General features: G+C 44.0%; 1 long non-coding RNA gene across 1 annotated transcript; it reads left to right on the forward strand.

The window, feature by feature from the left end:
• Positions 1 to 76: 76 nt before the first annotated feature.
• Positions 77 to 28000, forward strand: LOC123455744. Its single transcript, XR_006634115.1, has 4 exons — positions 77 to 183; positions 21582 to 21775; positions 27331 to 27384; positions 27687 to 28000. It is a non-coding gene; the product is annotated as an uncharacterized LOC123455744 (long non-coding RNA).

Genomic DNA, 28000 nt, shown 5'->3' on the forward strand with positions numbered 1-28000 from the left:
GAAGAGTGGGTCATTGGAGGCAGATTTGGGAGCGGGAACCTTGTCCTTGGTCCTTTCCTGTCTCTACTCTCTACCAAGAAGGGGAGAGTAACTTTAGCTGCTCATCCCCACTGCCATGGTGTTTCGCACAGATTCTCAGGTCCGAGAATACATGAATTGAACCCAAGGAAACCGTGAGCCAGTGTAAGTAATTCCTTCTTTCCAGTCAATTCTGCCAGGTAGGAGAAAGGTAAGTTACACAACCGAACAGGTGCGTGGCATGTCCTTAGCGATGATGGCCATCAAGGAGTGCCCAGGTGAGATGCATCCGGAATGAGGAAAGAGCGCAGCAGAAGCCCAGAACCGTGGCAGCGAGAGAGCGACACCGGCAGAGGAAAGGACACGGGATTTTTCCATGTCATCCCTGGTGCACGTGTTGGGAGAACACTCGGCAGGCAGTGGAGGCTGTGCACAATTCCGGTGGTGGCGGCGAACGTCTGGGAGCAGGAAGAGAGGGGTGGGCTGGGGGACGGGCTGCCCTTTGAGACATTTAACACAGCGCCCTAATTACCACTCCCCAGGACAAAGGCCAGTGCCGAGAAACTGCACGTGCACCTTCAAAATCTCACAAATGAGTTAACTGATAATCTTCAACTGCTTCGTTGGAGGTTAGCCAAGTCTGCACTCTGAGCTCTATTCCTCGTGACAGAAATATCCCGGGTCTAGCATTAGCATGCCACCGCCTTCGCGTTCGCTCTGCTGCCTCCGTCTGCTGTCCCGCAGCCAGCATAAATCAATAGTAGCCACCCTGGGGCGGAGGGATTGTTGGAGGTTCAGCTCACAATGAAAGCGGAACAAACCCCAAACCACAGGCCTTACCCACAGCCTAGACTCAAAGTCGTCTCTGAGGCCCCGAGCTGCCAGGAAGTCCCCATCCCAGCTTCGCAGGAGGGCCACAGGGTAGGAATAATAAAGTCACTCTTAATGCTTCACCACCTGCACCCTTTGAAAGCCTTAGGCAATAAAGGCCAGCTTGTTTGGGGCCTGGTGCGGGAGAAATTCTGACTAAGCAGTGTGTCTGGATTTGCACAGGGGGGCCTCCCTGCCCCCACACCATCACCGTCTCTGTGTGCCCCTGGCAGTGGTGTGTGTGGACCTAACGGTTTGCCTGTTCATACAGTAGGTCACAGACAGATGCTGTCTGGGTGTGACAGCCACTAAGGGAGTCTCTTCTTCACTTTTCCCTAAAGCTCAGTCCTAGCCAATCAGGAGATGGGCTGCAACTTAAAACAAATACCAAAGGCTTTCTCATTTCAGTGAATCATACATAAAGCACTGTTAAAAAAAAAATTAAAAAGCCTTTCAAGGGCTGGAGAGATGGCTTAGCGGTTAAGCGCTTGCCTGTGAAGCCTAAGGACCCCGGTTCGAGGCTCGGTTCCCCAGGTCCCACGTTAGCCAGATGCACAAGGGGGCGCACGCGTCTGGAGTTCGTTTGCAGAGGCTGGAAGCCCTGGCGCGCCCATTCTCTCTCTCTCTCCCTCTATCTGTCTTTCTCTCTGTCTGTCACTCTCAAATAAATAAATAAATAATTTAAAAAAAAAAAAAAAAGCCTTTCAAATGACAAAGGATCTCAAATACTGTAGAATTCCTCATTTTGGTAGTGTTTATACATTTTTTTGTTTTTCAGAGGCTGGTGGTAGGTAAAAGACACAGGTGAAGGAGCACAAAGCTTGAGGTGACCTGCTTTTCTCACTGAGAACTTCTTCTGTTTTTGTATATGCATGTGTTTGTGGTACACATGCATGTGTGTTCACGTGTGTGGACGCTCATGCGGGTGGCTATGTGTGCGTGCATGTAGAAGCCCGAGGACATCAGATGTCTCCCTCGATCACTTATTTCTTATTTATTGAGGCAGGGTCTCTTGAACACACGCCTGCAGGCTTGGTTGGTCCAGCTAGTTAGCTTGCTCCAGGACTCCTTGCCTCTGTCTGTCAAGTGCTCAGATAACGGTGGGGCCGCCACACCCGTTCAGAGTTTACATGGCTGCCAAAGATCTGAACTCCAATCCTCATTTGTAGGCAGCAAATGTTCTACCCACTAGGTTATCTCCCCAGCTCCATAGGTCAACAATTTCTACCACAAACCCTCTGTACCAGTTACTTTCTTGCTGCTATTAACAAATACCAGGCCAGACCAACTTAAGGAAGGAACACGTTTATTTTGAGTTATAATCCTCGACATTAAAGTCCTTTATCCCAGGGAGAGCCTGCTAGCAGAAGCCGGAAGCCGGCATCACACTGTAACATAATCAGGAGGCAGAGGACAAATAGCATGTAGGGCCCATACCCAGTGACCCACTTCCTCCAGCAAGGCTCCACCTTTTAAAGGTTCCACAGCTTTCTCAAACAGCACAACCAGGAGAGAATCAAGTGTTCAAACACATGAATCCTATTGGAGGCATTTTATATTCAAACCACATCACCCTCTGTTAACAGAGCTTGGCGCCTCCGCCTTCTCATGCTAAGTACTGAAGGCTTTAACGCTTGTGTCTGTTATTCTCCTAGAACTTGATCCATGCCCACAGACGGAGTTCTTTGCATTGAGAAGGGGCCTCTCTACATGGCACCCGAGACTGCGCATACACGGCTTCAAGTAGGAGCCTAGTTGTGCAGAGTCTGGAAACAGGCCCCGCTCAGAGCAGCATCTCCCAGTGCTGTTGATACCTCAACTGTGGCTGCTCTTGTTAATGCGCTTGTGTCTTTCGCCATCCTCTCTATCATTCCTCTCTTCAAAAGCCAGTCCTCTTCTTAGAGCCAGACTTCCTTCTTCTGTTCCTCCTGGCTGGAGATTCTTAATTTAGGATGAGGGAGATGGTCTTTCTCTCAAAGGTCCAAGTCATTTTTTAAAATTTATTTATTGCATATCTATTTATTCATTTATTTATTTAAGCAAGAGATAGAAAAATGAAAAGAAGCAGATAGAGGGAAAGAGAATGGGCTTGCCATGGCATCTAGTCACTGCAAATGAACTCCAGACACATGCATCACCTTATGCATCTGGCTTACATGCATGCTGGGGAATCGAACCTGGGTACTTAGGCTTTGTAGGCCAGCGCCTTAACGACTAAGGAATCTCTCCAGCCCCGAGTCTTTTTGTTAATGGCATACATATTAGAGCCTGACATTTTAGAGCACAGATTTTTATCAATCAGAATCTCTGTGAATGCCTTTATGTCACGTGAAATTTTTTTTTTTATTTTAATGAAGTAATACTCCTGTTGACTGGTTGACAGAAAGTGAGTAAAAGAAAAGATATCTCAAAATACCATCCCACAACACTCACTAGAGAGTGACATCTCAGGGGCTTGGACGCCCACAAACCCTAATAGTTGCCAACAGTGTTTTAGAAATACTTGTTATAAGACATGAAAAAGAAATGAGATATAAATATTGAAATGAAGCAATCCAAACTAATGATTTGCTGGTGACACAAGTGGCTACAAAATCCAAAGCAATCAGTTCAAGGACTACTACGGTTATGCTTCAAAATGTAGAAGAGTAGTGTAATAAAAGACATCCATCTGCATATATTTATGAAAGGTATTTTGCATGATTGTGATCCCAGTGACCTTGGAATGTTTAGTCCTTTCTTTTGCTGAATGTTCTAAATTTCTGGTTTGGAGTCTTCAAAATACCATACTAATAGTAAAACCATTTACAGACTTTTTTTTTTTAAAATCTCAGTGGACTTTTTCCACTCAAATTCTCCATCAATCAGAGCTATGACATACAAAAAAAAAAAACCCAAAAAAAACCTCTCACAAAACACAACCCTCTCTAAAACAGCATTGATTCTTTTAAAATATTTATTTATTTGCAAGCAGAGAGAGAGAGATGGGGAGGAGAGAAACAGACAGAGCAAATGGGTGTACCAGCACCTCCAGCTGCTGCAAAGAAATAAACTACAGATGTGTCACTTTGGGCATCTGGTTTTACATGGGCACTGGAGAATTGAACCTGCATCCCTAAGCCATTCGGGCAAGCACCTTAACTGCTGAGTCATCTTTCCAGCACCCCCACCCCAAGCACCATCAATGCTATTCACTGTAGTAAATAAAAGGATGGATGCACTCTGGTGGTTTTTGTCACTTTACTTTTTCTTGTCATTTATCACATCACATACACAATATTATCCTTATTTTTCTAAAGGTGTGTGTGTTTATGTTGAGCCAGAGTATCATTGTGTAGCCCAGGATGGCCTCCCTCAAACTCCTGATACTGTTGCCTCGGCTTCCTGAGTGTTGGAATAAAAAGTGTGTGCCTTGTATATCAAAGGCCACTTTGCAGGCTGGGGAGATGTCTCAGTGGGTGAAAAAGCTTAGTGCATAAGCGAGAGGACCCATGTTTGTTCCCCAGCACCCACGTAAAATGTTGGGCGCAGTCATACGTGCTTGTCATACCTATGCTATGGAGGGTGGAGACAGGGCGGGGGTGGATTTCTGGCACTACCTAAAATGGAGTCACCAAAGACTGGCCAACCAGCTTCAGGTACGAATACCCATTCCCTTTGAGTCATGGGACATCTTTGGGATGGTCTGGCCCTAGCTTTTGCCACTTTTAGGGCCTATATGTGGACTATTCTTGCTACTTGCTCTGGCCCCCTGCCTTCTGAGATGCATCCAAAATCTGGTGGACCAATTCACCCACCAAACATTCAACCAGCTTTTACTCGGCCTGTCCTTCTTCTATCTTCTACCAGCCTTTAGCCACTGAGGAACCCTCTCCTGAACACCTGCCCTGAAGGGACACCCATCGACCACATTATCCAACCTCCCCCATAAGAGCTCATTGTCCCCTATGGTCAGCCTGAAGACACTACAGAAGAAAAACCACGGCTCCTTGTCATTAACAAAAGGCTAGAATGTGAGGTCAATATGGGCTTTCCAAAGTGGAGTCACCAAAGGCAGCAGGATGGTGACAGACACAAGGAAGTGCGTTATCCAAATTCCTCAAGAAACTGCCCAGCCATTATCTCTTCCTTGCCTAACAGTGTCCCCCAGGTCATGACTTCCTGCCCTCTCGTCTTGTAAGTCACCTGATCACTGTTCTGGTGTCACGCCCTGGCTATCTTAGCTCTCCCTTAAAGAAACCTTTCTTTTAACTTTTCCCCTCCTCCCCTTCCCCCAACTGAAGAGCGCTATAAAGCCCATTGTCTGCGACCCCAAGTTGACTGTGCTCTACCCTTGAGAGCCAGTCCTAGCAGCTCGTGTTTTTTCCCCCAAATAAAAGCTTCCATGTTTGCCTCAGAGTGGCCTCCGTGGTCTCGGGCAGTTCTGAACCTTACACCTACTCAACCAGTTTAAACAGAAAACAGGATCTCCAGGTTTTGTTTTGGGGAAATAAGGCAAAAAAAAGGAATAAAGGATGGCACCTGACATCTTCTTCAGACATCCACACCTGGACACATGATATGAACATCTGCACATACATATGTATTCACCACACACACACACACACACACACACACACACACACACATACACACATAATGTACATTCTGGTCATCCATACACACCAAAATGATGCTGCCTTGCTAGTATTACTTTGAGATGCTGCTCTGTCATGGTTTGAATGTAAAATGTCTCCGTCCCGTAGGCTCGTGTGTTAGGCTCACTTGGTGACAATATTGGTGGCAGTATTTGGGAAGGTTGTGGGTCCTTTAGGAGGTGAAGCAGTAGAAGAAGTGAATAACTCGGGGTGAACCTGGAGGTTTTATAATTCAGCTCCACTTCCTGGTCACCTACTGCTTCCTGCCTCTGGCTGAAGTGTGACAAGCCAGGGCCTGCTAAGCCGTCCGTGTCATAAAAGACTATATCCCTTTAAAACATTTCCTTCTGGGCTGGAGAGATGGCTTAGCGGTTAAGCGCTTGCCTGTGAAGCCTAAGGACCCCGGTTCGAGGCTCGGTTCCCCAGGACCCACGTTAGCCAGATGCACAAGGGGGCGCATGCGTCTGGAGTTCGTTTGCAGAGGCTGGAAGCCCTGGTGCGCCCATTCTCTCTCTCTCCCTCTATCTGTCTTTCTCTCTGTGTCTGTCACTCTCAAAAAAAAAACAAAACAAAAAAAAAAAAAAACAACCACATTTCCTTCTTCTACTTGCTTCTGGTCAGGTATTTTACCCAAGCGTTGAGGAATGTAACGGATACATTCCTCATATTGGCATCAATAGAGTAACAATCTAGTAGAGACAAGTTGATTCTTTGAGAACTTTTATATAATGGAGGATAATACTATTGAGAGAAAATGGAATGCCTACTTAGAAAACATTTATATCAAATCTGACAGGTTAAGGGATAAAAGATAAAGGATTATATGAAAAGCTTATTGAAATGTACAAGCACATAAAATAGGCTTTTTTTGTGTTAAGAATAGCAACAAATAAAAGTGCTTATACAATTAGCAGAGAGGTGATTGGAACGTGATCATCTTTCTGGTATTCAAAGAACTGTTCATGTAAAGTACCTGTAGTAGTCATTTTGTAGGTATTAAAAAAACAAAAGCAAAATGACAAAAAAAAAAAAAAAGAAGAAGAAGAAGAAGAGATGGGTGTGGTGGCGCACGCCTTTAATCCTAGCACGCGAGGCAGAGGTAGGAGGATCACCGTGAGTTCAAGGCCACCCTGAGACTACATAGTGAATTCCAGGTCAGCCTGAGTTAGAGTGAGACCCCTACCAGGAAAAACAAAAACAAAAAAGGGTATGATCCCATGGACTGTGCTTTGCTAATGAAGTTGGGAGGGGATAGAAACCTTTTGGGAAAGTTGTGGAAATACTGAGCATAAAATAGAACAGTATTCACATTTCTTGGCTTGCCTATGGTTTTTCTCTGAAGTAATGTTTTCCAAGACAAAAAGCCTCATGTTTTCACAGGTAGGTTTGCTGTAGCACAGAGAGGGATGTGGTATCCTACCACACACACTGAGGAGTTGCTGCCCTGGAATTCAGTGACAAGTTTTTCTCTCTCAGCTACCTGGTGGCCTTGACAAGCAAAGTGACTTCTCTCTGTCTGTTTCTTCATGTGGGTATTAATGATGGAATCCAAATTGTGGGTTTAGGATCAAATGAGATAACACACGTTGAGTGCTTGAAGCATGGCTGGTGTAGGTAAGACATGATGTAGCCACCATTTTTTTTAAAACAAAGTCAACTTTGCTACTCAGCATTAGGAGAGTAAAGGTTATATGGTCCTGACATATTGTCCCTTAAAAGAAAGTTAAGATGGTATTTTGAGGATTCTGAAACAGAAAACCAAGTTTGTGGTGGAATGTTTATACAAAGAACTAAAAACTGTCAAGTCTCATTGATCACAGACATATGAACTATACAAGGAGGGCCCAAGAGCACTCTTTGGCTAGAAATGATTAGGATGATGTAGTTTACAGAACATTTTCTTTCATCTTAAGTCACCTGTTTAATTAAAAAAAAATGCAAAACCATAATGAAACTACTTCTTTTTAAGACTGCCTTGGGCTTTGAGTGCTGTGGCGTACAAGATCAGGTACAATTGGAATGAGGAAATTTGAGAAATCTTAGAGGCTGTAGACATTGAGCTGTGTGCTGGAAACAAGGGCACTACATGCTGTGTGCTCGATTGTGCTGGGGCACGGCTTCACTTACTGTTGTAGAGCTCCTTGCCCTGGCCCCATGCCCTCCCTCTCTCCCTCCTTCCTTCCCTTCTTCCCTTCTTCTCTCCCTCCCTCCCTCCCATCCTTCCTTCCTTCCTTTATCTCTCCCTCCTTCTTTCTCTCCCTCTTTCCTTCTCTTCTTCTCCCTCTCTCCCTCCCTTTCTCTTTCTCTCCCTTTTTCTCCTTCCTTCCTCTCTCTCTATCTCTCTTTCTTTTTTTCTTTCTTTCCTTCCTTCTTTCTTCCTTTCTTTCATTTCTCTCTTTCTAGAAACCTTGCCCTTGGAGAGGCAGGCATGCTCCAGGTTTATGACTGCTACTTGAGGACTAGTTTGTAAGAAGACATGAACGTGGAGGCAGTGTGGAGTAGCTGGTGGCGCGCTACTGGTTTAGGTAGAAATGGCCTGGCTCTGGTATGTTACCACGCTCTTCTCCTGTGCCACAGACTTTCTTCTCTGTGGACCTGAGGTAGTAAAGTTGCCTTATTCTATGGGTTTTGTAAGACCCAAACCATAAAGAAAATAAGGGCATTGCCTGGAATGTTGTTCCTTTTTAATGCATTTCCTGCTCCTAATATAGTTTGTAACAAGATTAGGCATACATGAGCCAGGCAGAAAGCAGGGGTTGGGGACAATCGGGTCGCTGATGAGGGTAAAGTGTACAATGAGCTAGATTGCTCAAAGGTCTTAATGAATCAACGTGCACAGTGAGCTAGTTTGCTCATTTTAAAGGCCTTAATGGATGAAGTTGTCTCAATGTCATTTGTGTTCAATCCTCCTGAAAAAAAGCAGTGATTTCTTCCATATTCCTCCCTTGCAATGGGCATTTGTGGCTCTTGGCTCATCAGTGTGCTCAGGGCCACTATTCTCAGCAAAACGCAAGGTATTGACCCTGGTGGTGCACAATGAACAAGGCTGACAGGTGAGGATGACTCTGCTGTGGGCTTGCCAGGGGTCTTTGTGTCCAGCTGCACATGAAGCGGTAGCCAGTGAGAATGCATGTTTCACAATCAGCGTCTCCCTTCCATGGCAGCTGTAGTTTCCAGAATTCTAGAATCATCTTTGGCCAGGCTTGGGTGGCTTTTATTAATTTTAATTTTTAATTTAATTTTATTCATTTTCAGTAGCATTGATGATAGTGGTAGATATTTCAGTGATGCTTGGCTGACAATTAACAGAGCATTGTGCAAAAATCACCATGGAGTTTCCAATTGCAGAGTCCCTAGGTCACACACTAAAATTGGAAACTTCTCTAATACATGTTGGAAGGGGGAAAGAAAAATATATACGAAGAAAAATCTTCCAGTGAGATATAGGCTTCCAGGGACAATGGTCAAATTGAGGCTAAGCTTCAGGCTAAGCCCCTTCATTTCTTTCCTGCTGATACAAACTCACATTGCAGCAAATGTACTACATTGGCAGCCCTTGTGCTTATTGCTTGACATGTTAGAACAAGAATTATTGCTTTAGCAAGATTGATTAGATCAGTTTTTCACTCATTTAACAAATGTTTGAGTTTTAACTGTGGGTTAGGGGTGATTCCAGGCTCTGGGGTTAGAATGAAAATATATATTCATCTATTCAAGTAGAATTCTGTCCTCATGAGGAGACTATCTATCTATCTATCTATCTATCTATCTATCTATCTATCTATCATCTATCTAATTAGGATATATACACATATATAATGAGGAGAATACACACAATGTGTGTGTGTGTGTGTGTGTGTAAATTTGGAAATCTCTCAAGGGCTTGTATTTGGGAAGAGGGATAAATTAGGTCAAGTAATGAGATATTCATCTAAATGAATATAATATGTAGGGAATCCTGTTAGCTGTAAATGTGGAAGTTTGAATAGATGCCTCCACATATATTCAGTGTTTTATTAGTTTGTAGTTTGCATCTGCAGCCACCTGGTTGGAGGCAGTGTCACTGGGCGAGTCTTAAGGTATGGTGGAGGGTTTGAAATTCCAATGTAAATATTTGAAAAGTGTTCCTGAAGTGTGCTGTGTGGTTGTGGCTTTTGGCTTTGGAGCTTGTGGCTTCCCTCTCTCTGTGGACCTGTGAAAGCAGGGCCAGCTTCTTCTGCCATTATGGAACTTCCCCTGGATCTATAAACTTCAATAAATACCCCTTCCTCCATAACTGTGTCTGGTCAGGAAGTTCATCTCAGTGAACCTGAAGCTGTCTGTTATAGCTGTACTGTCCAAAAATATATAGACCTCAATACAGACCCTTCTTGCCATCTCTATTGCCAACTGTCTCAGTGAAACATCTCAATATGAGTGACACAATTCCTACACACTAATACTCCTGTTTAAAATCCTCATCATCCACGCCACCCTTCCACCCATCTATCACACGCAGTCTATTCTCAATACAGCATCTAAGAGGGAGTCAGGTAGCTTTGTTAAGCAGGTTGAGTGCCCCCCTGAAAGTAAAAAGCCCAAAAGGTCTGCCTTCCCAAACTGTGCTTGCTAGAGAGCTGAGGATGGTCTGACTTATCTCTTGCCTAGTCCCCTAGGCCAGTTTTTCCATTTTTTTTAAATTATTTATTTATTTATTTGAGAGCGACAGACACAGAGAGAAAGACAGATAGAGGGAGAGAGAGAGAATGGGCGCGCCAGGGCTTCCAGCCTCTGCAGACGAACTCCAGACGTGTGCGCCCCCTTGTGCATCTGGCTAACGTGGGACCTGGGGAACTGAGCCTCGAACTGGGGTCCTTAGGCTTCACAGGCAAGCGCTTAACCACTAAGCCATCTCTCCAGCCCCGGTTTTTCCATTTCTGAGCTCCTCCCTGGGAGGGAGGTCTCCTTTCCCGGAATACAAAACTAATCCTGACATTGTGGTTGGTTAAGATTAGACTCCATAATTTGGCATCATGCCTGGCCTCTTCCTGAACCACCTGTAGCCCAGACCAATCAGCTGTCTCTCTGGCTCACCTGAGCCAGACAGCGAAACCCACCACAATAAGGTGATAAATAGATGCGTGTGAAGCAAGACTCCTCTCTCTGAGCTGCCTGACCACCACTCCTGAACTTCCAGGTTCCGGTGAGTTTCCCCTCATTTCCGCCCAGCCTGGCTGATATGAGGGGGAAACCCCTCACCCTACTCCCCCATGGGCTCTTTACCCCTTCCTGCTCTCCATATGGCAGGAGCTCTTAGTACTTTCTTTTCTTTCCTCTCTTTATTTAAAAAAAATATTTATTTGAGAGAGAGAGAGAGAGAGAGAGAGAGAGAGAGAGAGAGAGAGGCAGATAGCTAGAGAGATTGGGCATGCCAGGGCCTTCAGCTGCTACAAATGAACTGCACACACATGCACCACCTTGTGCATCTGGCTTATGTGGCTCCTGGAGAATAGAACCTGGGTCCTTTGACTTTTCAGGCAAGCACCTTAACTACTAAGCCATCTCTCCAGCCCTCTTATCTCTCTCTCTCCTTTTTTGTAATTTTTTATAGTTTTTCCAGGCCCACATCGTGGGCTCTCAGACCATGTGGGTGTATCTATTTTCCTTCTATTCATTTTGTACTTCCCTAAGTAAAAATAGTAATTTCACTATTATCCTTGTCAGTCTTATTTTATTCAATTCATTGGTTAAATGTAGACACAAACCTAGGGTTCAGGTTTGAAGGACTTTCCTGAAACCCTGACATCCCATTTCACTCCGGGGTATATCTTCAGAATTCTAAATTATACAGTACTCTTCTAGTGCTGGAAATCCTGAATGTCTTTGTTTCATGTGTGTCTGTGAATAGGGACAAGTGTCCTGTGTGATGCAGGAATGAGTACTTCTCCCATTGTTACCCTGAACCTGAGAGAAAAAAAGCTTCTGCTTCTTCCACTCCTACTTCTGCATTTACTACTACTTGCTGTGAATCTTGAATGACCTGAACAGCAGAAGCTAAAATTCAAGTTTAAAACTCAGGAGTCTTTTCTCATAACCTCCTTCCCGGAAACCAATGAGAAAATATAAATGTCAAGGTTAAAACCTACTACTGTGTCAGTCAGAATAAAGCACGCTGGAGGGCTGGAGGGATGTCTTAGTGGTTAGGCACTTGCCTGCCAAGCCTAAGGGCCCATATTCGACTCTCCAGATCCCACATAAGCCAGATGCACAGAGGTGAAGCAAGCGCAAAGTCGGACATGCCCACTAGGTGGAGCAAGCATCTGGCGTTCAATTGCAACAGCTGAGGCCCTGTTGCTCCAATTCTCAACAAAACAAAAAATGCATACTGGTTAAATATTAATACTTTCAAGTGAAAGGCCCAAGAATTCAGAAGCCCAGAAATACTATCACGCTCCAAAGGGAGCTTAAGCGGGCCGCTGCATACCTCAAACTCCAGGCTTTACTCTCTGTTGGAAGCAAGTAAAGAATCCCTCTTCTCATTATATCAGAGCCCGCTCCTAATATAAAACTAGGTAAAAAGGGCATGAGATAGCCCTCAAGGATGGGAAATGAGTAATGAAGTGAACCACTTATTTGGTTTCTGTAAATAGCCTGTACCATAAGCCTTAATAGCCCACACTGTAAGCCTTAGTAGCTCGCACCATAAGCTGTAGCAGCCTGCCTCAGACTACCAAGGTCATAGGAGGCTGATACCATACTCTGCTACCCCCACCTAAGGAATTGCACAAGTGCTGACCTCCAAGGTCATAGGAGGCTGATACCACACTCTGCTACTCCCACCCAAGGACCTGCGCAAATGCTGACCTCCAAGGTCATAGGAGACTGATTGGTCCACAAGGGGCATGAACAAATTAAACTAATTGGCTTAGAAACTATGGGGTGGCACAAACTGACTGGCTCGTACCCTGCGGGCTCCTGATATTAAAAAAACGATTGGTCTAATGCACAGGCTTTGTTAGAAACCCTATAAAAACTGTCCCGTTCCTGCATTCGGGGCTCTGCAGTCCTCTACCCCTGTGTGGTGTACGACTGTGGGCCCCAGCGCGCTTGGAATAAAATCCTCTTGCAGTTTGCATCCAGACGGCTTCTCGTGAGTGATTTGGGGTGTCGCCATATCCGGGCAGAGCGTGGGGTCCCCCTACTGGGGTTCCTTCACAAGCAATAAAGTTTATTTGAGATTCATGCAAAGTGATGGGGTTGAGAGAGGGTTCATGGAGATATCCTCCATCTGGTGGTTTGACGAAAGAAGAGGGGCAATGGAAACCGGCAGGGATGTTTAGTCTTTGCTTTGAAAGGACGTATATCACATTCTAGCTGATACCTCTGGTTATAAACCCTGCCTAGATAAGAAAGGGTACAAGAACGCCCTGCCTGTTTATTTTGCGTATGGTTTTAGAAAGTTTAGTCTGTCATGTCATTGTAGACAGGGTGTGGAATAGAGAAGCGAACACTATGGCAGACAGGAAGTATAGAGCAGGAAGGGGAGAGCAATACAGGAAGTAAATGTTCCCAGTGGACCCGCTTCCTCCAAACAGGCAAGATGTCCCATCACCTCCCAATACATTTTCTAAATTTGAATTCATGGTCTACTCATCTCTGGAAACCCTCTCCCATGCTCAGGCAGAGGTGTGCTTTGCCAATATTCTGTCCAGTCAAGTTGACCATCAAAAGCAGACACGTTTGTCTCTTACGCAAGAGGAAGGCTTGGTAAAGATTTGGACCTGCACATGTGTGAGATCTAGCTCCTTGGGACATGAGTTGGTCTAAATGTTGAGAGTTCTAGGCAAGGAGAATAGTGTCACAGGGCATGGTCAGATACAGACCCAAGACAAGCCAAGGCATATGCAGACATTTGGAAGTGTTCTCTGTGCCTTCAGAGAGTGGTGAAGATCAAGAGTTGACATTTGAGTGCGAGGCAGAGGTCTGTGCTGAGATAATGAGCAGTTTGGGTTTTCTCCTGTATTCATGAGGAGGGGGAGGGGAGGAGAAGAAGGAAGAGGAGGAGGAGGACTTTCAATAAAGGATTGTCATGCTTAGAGTAACATTCTGGAATGGAAGACAGGACTCAAAGGAAGGTGGTTTCTTTCAATATTTCCTATCTCAGAAATTCTTTAATTCTTTTTAAGCTTGAGTCATACACAAGCTATATTTTACAATTTCTCTCAGTGTAAGATCAATATCTATCTATCTATCTATCTATCTATCTATCTATCTATCTATCTATATCTTACACACACACACACACACACACACACACACTTAAAAAAAATCAAGGTATTTAAAATAGTAATTTTCACACATTTAATTGAATCGTTCAGCCTGTAACAGATTACAGATTTCACTATTTGTACAACTGCTGGTTCACATCAGAAGACAGCACTCTGCAGCCAGTGTCTAGGTCCAAATCTGGGATTATTTGAAATGGTTTTGTTGCCCTTACCATCTCATTAGTTTTGCCTTTCTTTAAAAAAATATTTTTTTTTTTAGATTTACTTTCAAGGATAGAGGGAAAGAATGAATGGATGTTCCTGGGACTCTAGCCAGTGCAAACAAACTCCAGAAATATGCGCCAGTTTGTGCATCTGGCTTTACGTGGATGCTGGAGAATGGTACCAGGTCCTTAGGCTTTGTAGGCATGCACCTTAACTGCTAAGACATCCCGCCAGACCTTCCCTCTTTCTTTTAAAAATTTTTTAAAAATTTTTATTTATTTATTTAAGAGTGACAGAGAGAGAAAGAAGGAGAGAGAAAGAATGGGTGTGCCAGGGTTTTCAGCCACTGCAAAAAAACTCCAGATGCTTGCACCCCCTTGTGCATCTGGCTAATGTGGGTCCTGAGGAATTGAGCCTTGAACTAGAGTCCTTAGGCTTTACAGGTAAGCCCTTAACCTCTAAGTCATCTCTCCAGTACCCCCTCCCAAATATTTTTATTCCATTATTTCAGAAATAGTTACAGGGGGAGAAGAGAAGAGCAGGTATATTGAGAGAATGGGCCTACCAGGGTGTCTAGCCACTGCAAATGAAATCCAGAGGTAAGCACCACCATGTGCATCTGGATCACATGGTAACTAGGGGTTCAAACCTGGGTCCTTAGGCTTCACAGACTTAACGGCGAAGCCATTTCTCCAGCCCTATTTATCAAATACTCTTCTCTTTGGTTTCAATATTACCATTGTTTACGTGAGTTGTATGTAACATGTAATCTAGGCATCCTAGACCATTTTATGAGGGTCATAGAGCCAATTACATTTTAATTTTTTATACAGTAAGGTAACATGTCATTTTTTTTTCTTTTTAAATGACATGGTCTTAGCTGGGTGTAGTGGCACATGCCTTTAGTCCCAGCACTTAGGAGGCTGAAGTAGGAGGATCAATATGAGTTGGAGGCCAGCCTGGGGCTACCGGTTGAGTTCCAGGTCAATCTGGGCTAGAGAGGGATCCTACCTTTAAAAAAAAAGGAAATAAATAGATAACAAATAAAGCCAAAAAAAGGCAGGGTCTTGCTATGTATCTGAGGTTGGCCTTGAACTCAAGACCCTTTACCTCTGCCTCTTCAGTTTTGTAATTATAGGTATGTGGGCCAACATGCCCAGTTAAGATCTCATTTTCTTTTTCACATTTCTATGTACAGTGGACTTATCCAGAAGCTGCATTATTAAGTGATGGCACCATATTCTTCTGATAGCTCATTAAATAGATGTTTATTCCTGCCTTTCACTTTAAAAAAATTAATTTCCAATAGGTTTTAACGTATTGGATGTTGCATGACTTTTACATATAATGACAACTTTAATATTTTCCAAGAGTGCACTGAGGTTTAGAAATCAAAACGATTGCTCTTGCATTTCGTGATTCTTTATGCTCATTATTGCTATCAATGATAGTGTTGGACAGCTCTGAACACTCTTAGCTGCCAACCGGCCCTCTCTGTCTACAGTAGAAGTTCCCTTCCTCATTATCCAGGAAATGTGTGCATTGTGATTCCTGGAATTCGCCAGTGGCTTTGTTCTTGCACCTCAGCCTGGTGCGCCAACTTTAGAACATCAGAGCGCCACGTAGCTCCTAAGTGTTGGAATGCTCTAACGTTCTATTGACGCCTTCTGCTGCTTCCGTCAGAATTCATGTAACACACATACCAACTCATGCTTCTAAGCACTATCTACAGTCGGAAAACACAGGCGTCTTATCTCCAATTCTGACTCCACTTCTGAACTGTGGGCTTGAATGTCGGATCCAGCTGCCTGTTATGAACCTGTTTGGATAGAAACGTATCATCCAAATTAGTGTGTGGAAACTGAATTCAAAAATTCTCCCGTAGTTGTTTCTTTCCCAGATTCCCTCACCTCAACAAAATTTCAGTTCTTATTGTCCTCAAGCCAAAATCTTTGGCTTCCTCAACAAAGTATCTGTGTGCAAATAGATTTAGTTTATCAAGTGCATTTAGCCAAGCCATCAGAGGAACAGCATCTCTCCTAGATTTCCTTAGCTTTGTTAAGGCCGCTTTGGATTCAATCTCCATTATCTTTGGCAATGATTTGATAGATGCTCTACTTGCAGACCTTTGTCCTTGACTTTCAAATCTCCACTCAGCTGATCGGTGTCTCTCCAGAACCTACTGAAACAAAAAGTCCTGCTTTCAATATCTGTGTTTCTACAAGACTTGTATTTTCCAGAGAAGGTCTTACCCTCCTTCAAGGGGCACGTGGGAGAGGCTGACACTAAGTAGTCACACCCACAGAGGTTGATCCCTGCTATGCCTCCTGGAAACTGATCTCAACCAGACCAAATGTTTCTTTTCTCTTTCTTTAAACTGTTTTGGGGTGTGTGTGTTATTGCGTGTGTGCATGTGTGTAGTATGTGTGATACGGCGTATGTAGGAAAAGCAGAAAAGAAGGAAAACTGATGAGAGTGAAGACTTGGCTCCACAAGAGAGACAGGCTTTATTAGGTTAAAAACCTGAGAAGAAGCCAGGTGTGGTGAGAAGAAGCCAGGCATGGTGGTGCATCCCAGCACTTGGGAGGCAGAGGTAGGAGGATCACTGTGAGTTCGAGGCCACGCTGAGACTACATAGTGAATTCCAGGTCAGCCTGGGCTAGAGTGAGACCCTACCTTGAAAAACTAAAAACAAACAAATGAAACCTGAGAAGGGCTCTAACCAGGCAAGGTCAGAAGCCACTTCCCTTACAGACCAGTAGATACATACAGAGCAGTGGGGCTCATCGGAATTCCTTGTTTGCAGAGCAGTCCACCTTGCCTCAGGGCTTGGGTCTCCACAGGGAGGTGACCATGGGGGATGAGGGGTCTGTATCATCCCAGGAATGTGATCATTGAGAGTGGTGGTTGTGTCACTCTTGGGAAATAGAGTTACAGTGAAATGTCAGTCAGAGTGCAAAGATGGGGTCATTCTGGTCTTATCAGTATGTGTATGGGTAGTGTATGCACACGTGGGTGCCCCCATTTGCATGCATGTAGAGGCCAGAGGAGAAGACTGGATGTCCTCTGCTACTGGTCTTCTGCATTGTTTCCTTGAGATGGAGCTTCTCATGGAATCTGGATCTGCTCGTCATTCCTCCTCCCTAGCAACTCTCCTGTTGCCAACAGGAGTGTGAGGCCTTGCCTGGCCTTCCATGGTGCTAGACAGTCAAACTCAATACCCCTAGCTCTCTGTTGCTTGTACTGGTAAGCTTTCTGACTTCCTGAGCCAACTCCCCAACCCCTAAATTTGGCTGCATATTGGCCACTTTCTAGAGATGATATGCATGTTGGGGGTGTTCAAATACCTGACATTATCAATATCCACCACCAAATTTTAAAATATACACCAAATGTTTTGAGCTAACCATTGGAGACTAGACCAACCACATCTAGAAAGGCAGGATCATGCTAAAGATATGTGGCCTTCTACAGTTTGTGGCAGACAGCTTCAGGTTCTCTGAGATGAACTTCCAGACCAGGCACAGTTATGGAGGAAGGGATATTTATTGAAGGTTACAGATCCAGGGGAAGTTCCGTAATGGCAGAAGAAGCTGGCCTGCTTTCACAGGACCAAACACAGAGAAAGAAGCACAAACCTAAAAACCAAAAGCCACACAGCACAGCACACTTCAGGAACTCCAGCTAGGCACACTTTGCATATCTTTAGGTTGAAATATCGAACCCAGCACCACACCTTATGATCTACCCAGTGACACCACCTTCAGCCAGGTGGCTGCAGATACAAACTACAAACTAATAAAACACTGAATATATCAGGTCCCTTCTATTCAAACTACCACAAGTAGAGTCCCATAATTCTAGCCCAGAGGTTTCTTGTGTGCTTTCAGCCCATCTGCATGCTCTGTCACCTGAATTTCTCTCCTTCCCTGACCCAGAGCTAAGCACACTCTCCAGTCATATTCTTTTCTGAGGCTTAGTAAGAACAAGTGGTTCTCAGTGTTTGGAGCTATGTTCAATCAGATCAAGAGGCAGATGAAAAGTCACATACAAAATGAATGAGTCACGACTCATTTCTGGGGCCACAGAAGCAGAACTGATCTAAAGATGAAGGCAAAATAAAAGGAATAAGACACAGGAGAAATCCCTTAAGATATGGACAATCAAGTAGAAAACTGAGATGGGATTTTAGACATAGGTAGGAAAGAAAAATAAGCACACCATCCAGAAGAAACAGGGCACATGTCTCAAAACAATAGTTAGGGGCTGGAGGGATGCAAAGCCAAAGGACCCAGGTTCAATTCCCCAGGACTCATGTTAGCCAGATACACAAGGGGGCGCATGTGTCTGGAGTTCATTTGCAGTGGCTGGAGCACCTGGCATATTTATTCTCTCTCTCTCTCTCTCTCTCTCTCCCTCTTTCTCTGTCAAATAAATAAATAAATAAACAACATTAAAAAAAATAATAGACTGATAGCAATAGCCATGCATACTTAATAGTGAAAACTTTAGGCATTTAAATACTCTTGCTCAATTAGGTTTTTTGGGGGGGGCGGTACAGTGAAGTGGGGACTAGGCCTGCAGCTGTCAGCTTTTCTAAGGTATCAGTCTTGGGCAGGTAGCCTGGAGGCCAGAAGCCAAGGAGGAAAACGCCTCTCATTTGTTGGTTCGATGTCAGCCCTTATGCTCCATGCTGCACGAGCATTTCCTCATCGATTCTTTAACAGCCCGTTAAAGAGGAGTGATTATCCCTGTCTTAAAGGGGGGGATTGTAATCCAATCAATCAGAACACACCGAGTCGGTGAGCTATGGAGTTGGGGTTTACACCTGGTCTCTGACAACCACAGTCCCGTGCAGTTCCACCGGGGCACCGAACTCTCAGCCCCGAGTCCTGGAGCTACGGGACCATTCATTTCTAAGCAACTAGACAGGTGTTAGCAGCATCTGCCATAGAGCCCTGCCGGTGCTGGAGAGGTGGAAATTGCCTGAACTCAACTGGGCTCATCTCATCTGCCCAGTCATCAACACACACAACAAGAATTTGAACCTCCGATATCTTGAAAATGACAATACAAGTTAGTGCCTTCATTTTCACCCATTAATTTTGACTCCATTAAACCTCCACTGCCACTGTTATTCTGCACATTTCATACATTTCGAAAGACCAGCCCTCAAGCCAAGTCAGAAGGACTGACTTTCTCTCTGTTCTTGGAAAATCACCAGCTCCCCTCCCCCTCCCCCCCAGCACTATCTGGAACATTTCCCTGAGCATTAAGGACCGTTGCCATGGTGACTAGAAGGCACACATGTGCTTCTTCTGCCGGGCTTGTTTCTCAGTGAGAGACACGGGAGAAAAACCTATCTAGCTTTCCTGGAGGATTCCATATCATTTTCTCCTAACGGCAGGCTCGTCTTTCTCCACAGAGCAACACTTTGCCTAGTCAGATGCTGGGCATCTTGCATAGCTGTTTGCTCATGTATGTTAATGTATTGTTCATGTATGTTCTCTGGGCTCCAGCAGCTCATGAACAGTTTCCAGAATGGCAAGCTGTCAGTTCCCACCCAAGATTATTGAATCAGAGAACTATGAGACTAGAACCCGACCCAACTGCTTTAGGTCCTTCAGACCCACATTAAGATGTGAGACTCCCAATCTAAAATGTGCAAGAAGCTCTTTTTTTTTTTTTTTTTGTTCCTTGCTGTATTTGGGGCTTTGTAATAAAGAGGGAAGCTGAAATTCAATTTTTGCATCAAATTCCCTGTTCAGCAGCGATTTTCACCCAGAAGAGCCAAAACCCAGAGTTGAAAACTTTCTTTACTTCTTAAGAGTTTGCGTACGGTGCCTTTGCCCTTGATATTCAAGTGTTCCGTCAGCTTTGTGTTTCTTTGAGAATTGCGTGGTCCTCTTTGGCGGCTGAACTCTGATGCCTCTTCACTGTATTGACAGCTCCTAGATGGAGTGAGGAGACTCGTCTAGGAGGCAAGATGCAGTGACTGAGTGCAGACAGTAGTTGAAAGTGAGAAGGGAAATGTATCAGATTGACTTGTAACAGCTTCCTATGCCTGGGGACAGGGGGGCGAATGTACCTTCTGGGTCCGTATAGGGATGACACCAAAGGAGACAAGTGCTGTCTCTAGCCCTGGGGTTGGACCTCCTGGAATGGAGTAACTCTGGATACAGCAGCCTTGTGAAGACAATTCTTGACAATAGGACCTTAGGGTAGCTAGGAGGTTGGAAAGAGGCGGCTTTCCCAGGAAGCTTGGACCCTGGCTGTGCAGTTGAGTGATGGGGGCATCTACAAAGACAACTGCAAGACCTACGAACAGGCAGGGCCAGCTTTAATTCAGATAACTCTCGAGACGGTTATACCGAAGGGCGTTCATGGTGTCTCTGGCATCTTGTTAGTTCTCTCTGGGGAGGAATGGCATAAATAGGGCCACGATGCAGAATATCTAAGAAAGGAGGAAGGGATGTTACCAGGATTCTAGTACAGAAAGGGATGTAAGTACCGTGAGGAGGTAGGTAAATTATTGGTTCCGTTCACAGGAGCTCTACCCATCCTCCTTTCCATGTGCCAGGTGAAGAGAAGTTACATTGCTGATTTCGTTTTGGTTCCAAGACGCCTTTCTCTTGTTCCTACTTTCTCCTATTTCAGGTCTTGTTATGTCTGCAGATTGTCGTGGTGTGAAGTGCCTCGTGTCAAGCCGAGGTTTCCGTAGAAACAAATAGAGACCTTGCTTTCTGGTTATTGCCGGGAGCATTTGTGGCAATTTATCAGACACAGCAGTGTGTGTATGTGTGTGTTCTTTGGGCAAGGTATTTGCACGCCTTAGAAGGAAAAAAGGAAACATTATAAACAAACCATTATCAAAAATCAGAGCTGTGGTGTTGACTTTTCTATTTTTCCATTCTCCATCATTCCTGGCTCTGCAAATACACCTCCAAGTAGCTTCACGGTGTCTCCATTAAAAAAATAAAATAAAATAAAACCTCAGTGTCTATTTGAAACTGGTTGGACTCTGGTGATTCTCTATCCAATGTTGCTGCTGCCTGGCTGCCTCTTAAAAATGCTGGTATCTTGGGGTAAAATTTATAATGCTATGCATGCTATGAAACCTTGAGGAAGTTTGAAGTTTGATCCCAATATCTAGGCAATAGTCATGGCTATAGCCTGAAAATACCTGGACTTCAGAACTAAAGATGAGATCAAAACATAATCAATCCAGATTTCCTAATGACCATGCTAGAAGGTCTTACAAAGGGAATGCTAAATTAGAATCAGGATCAGTAATCACATTATGAGCATATGTTAATAGAAACAAGCCTGAAGTCAGCAGAAATTCTAACTGCATCGGCCTTTATGTTCAACCTTTTTGCCTTGCGGACTGCCCTGAAACAGTGTCTGCTCTGTTATCCTTTGATAATGCCACCTGGGGAGAACCCCAGCCTTCTCCATCGTAGAACATGCTGATACTTTCCACTTGTGATGTGAGGAGTGCTCTTTTTGTACCGGGTTCCTCTCTCTCATTCTTTGACTCAATATGTGGAGTTCGTGTAAGTTTAATGTTTATTTAAATTTTCAGTGTGTGGCTGCTGGGTGTGCTGAAGAGCACATTGGGACCCAGGCCATGTACTTGGCAGAAACATCCAGATGCATCGGGAACTCATCTGCGGATTTGTTTTCTGGAACTCGTCAGGTCTTCAGCTGTTTACACGGGATTTGCAGGCCCCACTGTGATGATTATGTGACAGACCCACCAAGGATCAACTCCTCTCAGTAAGTGGTGAGGGTCACTGCTTTTGGCTTAATCAGTACGTCTCATCGTCTGGCGTTCCAGCTCCATAATGGGGGGTGGATATCATTCTGAGCGATGTACTAAGCTAATAAGATATTTTGAAGTCTGATGTAATGTGTAGAAGCAGCTTAGCTGTCATAAGCATTTGGGATGATAGAGTTGCATATCTAGGTTTCAGATGTCTCATTGCCTAGTTATATTTTCAGAGGGTATCATATAAATGATCAATTAAATGTCCAAAGAATATTGAAAACAAGTAATGTTTTATCTTCCTTAGCTAATGCAGTGATCCCTAGAGATACAAGCAGTACAGAGCCTTCAAAAGACTGATGATATAATAAAAATTAAATTAAAAAAAACTTACATGTGTGTGCGTGCATGCACATACTCTCTCTCTCTCTCTCTCTCTCTCTCTCTCTCTCTCTCTCTCTCTCACAGAGTATCCTGCCACTGCAAACAAATGCCCAGCTGGTTTTACATGAGTGACTGTGGAGTTGAACCTGGGTCAACAGGTTTTGCAAGCAAGTGCCTTAATCTATAGAGGCAAATCACCAGTCCCCAAAATCAATTTTCATATCTTGCAAGAAAGGTTGAATGTATTTGTACATCATTTTCCAAGACAGTGATAGTACATGGTTGTTTTAAAACAGGGCTGAATATGCTGTGACAATCTTCCCTTAGAGTGGGTATATGTCCCAAGCTCTTGCAGCTGGTAGGATTGTGACTAGATTAGTTAAACCAGCAAGGCAGAAGGGACTCTGGGTGCCTCTTACAGGTGAGGCATGAAGGTTGTGTGGTTTCTGTCTGCTTTGGTGGAAGATTCAACCTCGAGTCCTCTCACAGAATGACTTCCACTAGACTGCTGTGATGGAGCCGTCACACGTCATTTCCGAGTTACTCTTCTAAACCTTTGGGTGAAGACGTTCCCATATGAGTCCAGGCCTGCCTCTTAAGTCAATCCCATCCATTGTAGCCTTCCCAGCTGGTGCCCTGGACATCTTGGACAGAGATAAGCTCTTCCTGTCCTGCCTGATCTAGATTTATGATCTGAGTGGAGAATAAAATAGTGATTGTCCTTTCCGCTGAACTTTAGGGTGTGTTGTGTGCTGCTCTAGAGAAACGAGTACAGCGAGACCGGAGAGCGGGATCAGTGGTTAAGTTCACACCGGAAGTTCAAGCGTCAGGGCCCGAAGGGAACCTTACTTAGACCACCAGAGTTGGAATTGACAGATCCCACCCCAAAACAGCTGGGCATGGCTACGCATGCTTGTAATCCCGATCCCTCAGGGGAAATACCTAGTCCTACAAACACCAAAATCAGTAAGAGACTCCGGATCAAAACAAGACCAAGCAGAAGAGGGACAGAGCAGACACCTGGGGCTCTGCTTGGGCCATGTACGAGGCAATGGCAGCTGATAAGAAGGTAGGCAAGGGAAGACAGTGTCCCTGTGCTTCCAGTCCCTTCCTCCAGACTGGCCACCTGAGCAGACACGTATCTGGTAGGAAAGAGCCCCTCACTATAGGTGAGTGTATGTGTTGTAACACCACACACACACACACACACACACACACACACACACACACACACAGAAAAAAAAAAAACAACTTAGAACAGTGAATGAGGCTGGAATTTGTAGAGTAGCAACAATCATACCCTATACAAGTTCTGCTCAACACAAGGTATCTCTTATCGCTTGGCAAGAGGGCAGAGAAAACAACATAGCCAGCACCGAGGAATCAGCCTGCACTTGAAACAACTGTCTGCCACTTAGTGGGCATACTCACAGGGAATGAGGAGGTGGGGGAATTGTCAGCTAGACAGGCATCACCTGGACCTAACTTGCCAGTTGGTTACGGGGAAATCTTGTACTATTAACATTCCTGACCTGAGATTATCGATCTGCCTCATTCCCTCTGCATTCCATTTTTGCAAGGATAGTTGGTTTTTGAATTGATTTCCACTAGGGAAAAGCAGAGGATAACTTTCTATAAAGGGAGCTTAAATTAGTTATGTAGTTCATAGCAATGTTTTATTGCTATAATAGTGCTGGGTAGCATGCCTCTTATTCCCTCAATATTTGGTCAGTTAATTAAAATAACCCATTTTTCTCTTGAATCTAGAAGTGGAGATACAAAAGAGAAGTAGTGAAGGGCTAGGGGTAGTGGTGAGAGTGTTTGCCTGGCATGCCTGAAGAGCTAAATTCAATCACCATTTTCACAAAATAAGCAAACACACACACACACACACACACACACACACACACACACACACTCACACACAATAGTGAGGACACCAGATCTGTGGTGGCTTGGGAGAGATTCCCTGCAGCATCTTCTCTTGCTCCTTGTGTCCCTGCTCCCATCACAAAGGCAGACAATGAAGATTCTGATGGTACCACTGACAGTGTCGACATCTCAAATGTTAGAATTTATGCATTTTGTCAGCTCAGTTTCCAGCCTGGAGACAAGGACTAGAGGCATAGAGGTCCCTTTGCCTACTTTCTGTTTTTACCTTCTCTCTCTCTCTTTTTTTTTTAAAAAAATTTATTTGAGAGAAAGAAAGAGGCAGAAATACAGAGAGAGAAAAAGAGAGAGAGAGTGAGGGAATGGGCAAGCCAGGGCCTCCAGCCACTACAAACGAACTCCAGATGCATGCACCCACTTGTGCATCTGGCTAACATGGGTCCTGGAAAGTCAAACTGGGATCCTTTGGTTTCCTTAACCTCTAAGCCATCTCTCCAGCCCCTTGCCTAACTTCTTACCTACTGCTATTGACCCAGCTAACAGGAAAGTCGTTCACAAAGGCTTCTGGGAAATTTAGTATGTGAACTCCCACCTCCAGCTTGACAGAGTACCTGAAAGATGGCCTCAGATCTGAGAAACAAGAAGTGAATAATCATCACAATTAGACACCCTAACCCTCCAAAATACTATCCACAGATACAAAATGGGTCCTTTTAAGTTGGATAAAAACAAACCTGAATACAGAGTAACTTATGTAAAAGTGAATTTTGGGCTCTTGTGACTGAAGAATTCCAGCATTGCTAGGCTTAGGTTTAGAATTCAATAATGTAACCAGGTTGGTTTCTCTTCATCTTTCCTTCTGTCTTATTTCATCTCTTCCTAGCCAGAATCTCTTCATATGGTAGCAAGACATTTTTTCGATAGATTTAGTGTTGTCAAGTCACAGCCACTAAAACAACAAAATAAGGACTCTTGTCTCTCTAGGTAACTCCATCTGACATCCCCAAGTCAACTCTGATTTTTTCTGAGATGTGATGTTCCAGATTGTGATGGGCTCAACCACTAAATAGAGCTTGGAAGCAAGTATTGGTGGTCTCAACTCAGACTCAGTACATCTGAGCTTTAGCTCCAAATTAGGAAGAAAGAGGTATAAAAACATGCATACAGATGGAGTATACTAAGTGCGTAGATGTGGTTCCCTGTTGCCTTTCTTACTTTTCTCAGAGGCAAGCTTGAAGTTTTATCAATGGTCACTGTGTAGAGACTCCCCTTGCTTCCTTATCCCGTCACTTCAGCATCCAGAGGAAAAAAAAAAAATACATGATCCAACTCAATGATTATTTTACTTAGCAGGCAGTGCTCCAAGCATTGTACCTTGGCTTTGAAAGGTTGCTTTTTATGAGCCCTCAATTAGCCAGCCTCCCTTTTCCTCCACCTATGACAGAATCTGAGTATGTTTATTTTTTTATCTGTTCGGAATTTTCACATGCACAGATTGTCACCTGACCATTGCGCCAATTTTGTCTAGAGCTTTGATGCCATGATTGCATATATTAGTGTCACATGCTTATCCTTGGACCTCATATATGATCAGCCCAGTCTAAAGAACAATGAAAACCAAGAGAAAAACAGTTGTTTCTGCAAGAGGGAAAAAAAGTCCTGGGAGCTATCGTTAGAAGAGGCAACTGGGTTCTAGGGAGAGTAATGTTTCTATATTAGTGATTTCCTCTTATTCTGGGAATAGAAGACTAGAAAATCGTCCTCAACTTGTGTTCTTTGAAAAGACAGGCCTTCAACATGCTCCCTGCAATCCTGGCATTGTTTCCCAACACCTGGCATGGTCCATTTTTCCCTGGCTACATTCTCGTGATGGCTGTCAGTGAACCTCTGAACGCCATCGCCGCCTCTCTGGATATTGCCCCTGTGTACTGGGCGGCCGCCTACTTTCCTCCAGCATCTGCTCAATGTGCGCCTGACTCTATCCAGTTTCTTTGGTGTCCTTTCTCTCAGGGTTCTGAGTTCTTTCCAACTTCCATGGTTTCCAAGATGCGATCCATGCTGTCTCTCTTCAGTTTTCTAGCCAAGCATGACCTTTTGTTAAACCATCCCTTCCCAATATTCTCTCTGCAACCGCTGCATGTAACTGACAGATGGATGTCTGATCTGCAGCAGGTATAATGAAGATTTATTTTCTAAACTGTTAGGGCACGCCAAGGTTGTCATGTAGCAAAGAACAAACAAATAAGCAAGCAAAAATACTTGAGCTCACATTTAATTCAACCTAAATCATGCATGTCCTTGGGTATAGCTTTCCCTCCAAATAATGCAAATCATCTAGGTCTATTGCTACATCCAGAGGTTAATAATCTGGATGCTTCATTCAGGCAACTTGAAGAGAAATGCTTGTACTTGTAACATCATCGGGATGAGTTAATAACTGACTCTAGACAACCAAGTCCTGGGATTAAAGTTAACGCTGAGCTCACTATTACATGAACAGACCAACGTATTCTGAGAAAGTCCCAGTTTTTGGAATCAGGCAACTTATTACCCTCTCTGATTTCTTTGCTTTTTTGAGGAGCTTCTTTTTCTTTTTATAAAGGAGCTCGTTCCCCTGTTCCTATACTGGAGGGTTGTCGGATAGGAGCACGCTTACAGTTCAGATACAACGGCATTCTTGCAGATTGCCCTTGGCTTACTTACTCTTACTTGTGCGTTCATTTTGTAGTGCTTGGGATTGAACTCAGGGATTTACACATCCTAGACAAATGCCCTAGCACCAAGCTACATTCCTCACCATTTGTCTTTAAATAGTTACAGGCAAGTATAACAAACTGAATGAGAAATAACTGACATCTCTGAAGTCTGCCCAGAAGCTGAAATGCCATTTCTCAGTATCCACCAGTGCCTGCTGAATGCTCTGGTGGAGGAACTGGCTCTGTACCCATGCAAATGGTGCAAGCAAGTCATAAAAAAAAAGATGTACTAAACCACCAACCGACATTATGGAAATAAAGCATTTGTTGGCCAAAACCCACAGTGTATCAATTAGCAGGATCTTAGTAGCTGGCAGGGAGAACTCTTGGTTCTGGAAACAGAATGTGGTATGTTTTATACAATCACAGTATTTCCCTTGTAGCCAAAGAAGGGACACAATCCTTGCAGTAGGTGTTGGTTAAGTGCAGACTGCATTGTTGAAGTTTGAGTCAACTCAGTTGGGTGTTTCCATCCGTTAAGTTTGTTTCACACAATCCAAATGGATCAATCAATCTACTTGTTTTTCTCTCCATAGCTCTGTGGAAATTTCAACTGTGCAACTGTACAACATACACACGTGTCTTGGAAGGTAAAACGATAAGGAATCTTAGTTGCCTAATTGCGTGTGTGAGTGGGCCTGTATGTGCAGGCACACACATGTATGCACCTGTGTGTGGAGGTATTCATGCACACGTATGTGTATGCGTGTGGAGGCCAGAGGTCAAGATCAGGTATCTTCCTCAGTTGTTCTCCATTTTACTTTATATTTTATTTTATTTTATTTTATTTTATTTTATTTTATTTTATTTTATTTTATTTTATTTTATTTTATTTTATTTTATTTTATTTTATTTTATTTTATTTTATTTTATTTTATTTTATTTTATTCAGGTTATTTCATTGACCAGGAAGGCTCCAAGCATCCTTCTGTCTTCACTTCCCCAGCTCTGGGATTACAGGCATACACTATCTCTCCTGGTTTTCACCTGAGTGAAAAGGATCTGAGCTCAAGTATTCCTTGTCTGCATAGCAAGCACTTTATTGACCAAGCCATCGCCCCAGCCCTGATTGCCTCTTTCAAGTAAGAAGTCACATGATGGCTGAACCTTGGTGTGATCATCACAGCAGATGGAAGTGACAGCTGTTGGAACTGTCAGTTCCCAGATCTGAAAGATCCAGGGAAGAAGTTTATGCAAGCGGAGTTC

The sequence above is a fragment of the Jaculus jaculus genome, chromosome 18 (genome assembly GCF_020740685.1).
Source record: "Jaculus jaculus isolate mJacJac1 chromosome 18, mJacJac1.mat.Y.cur, whole genome shotgun sequence".
Taxonomy (NCBI): Eukaryota; Metazoa; Chordata; class Mammalia; order Rodentia; family Dipodidae; genus Jaculus; species Jaculus jaculus.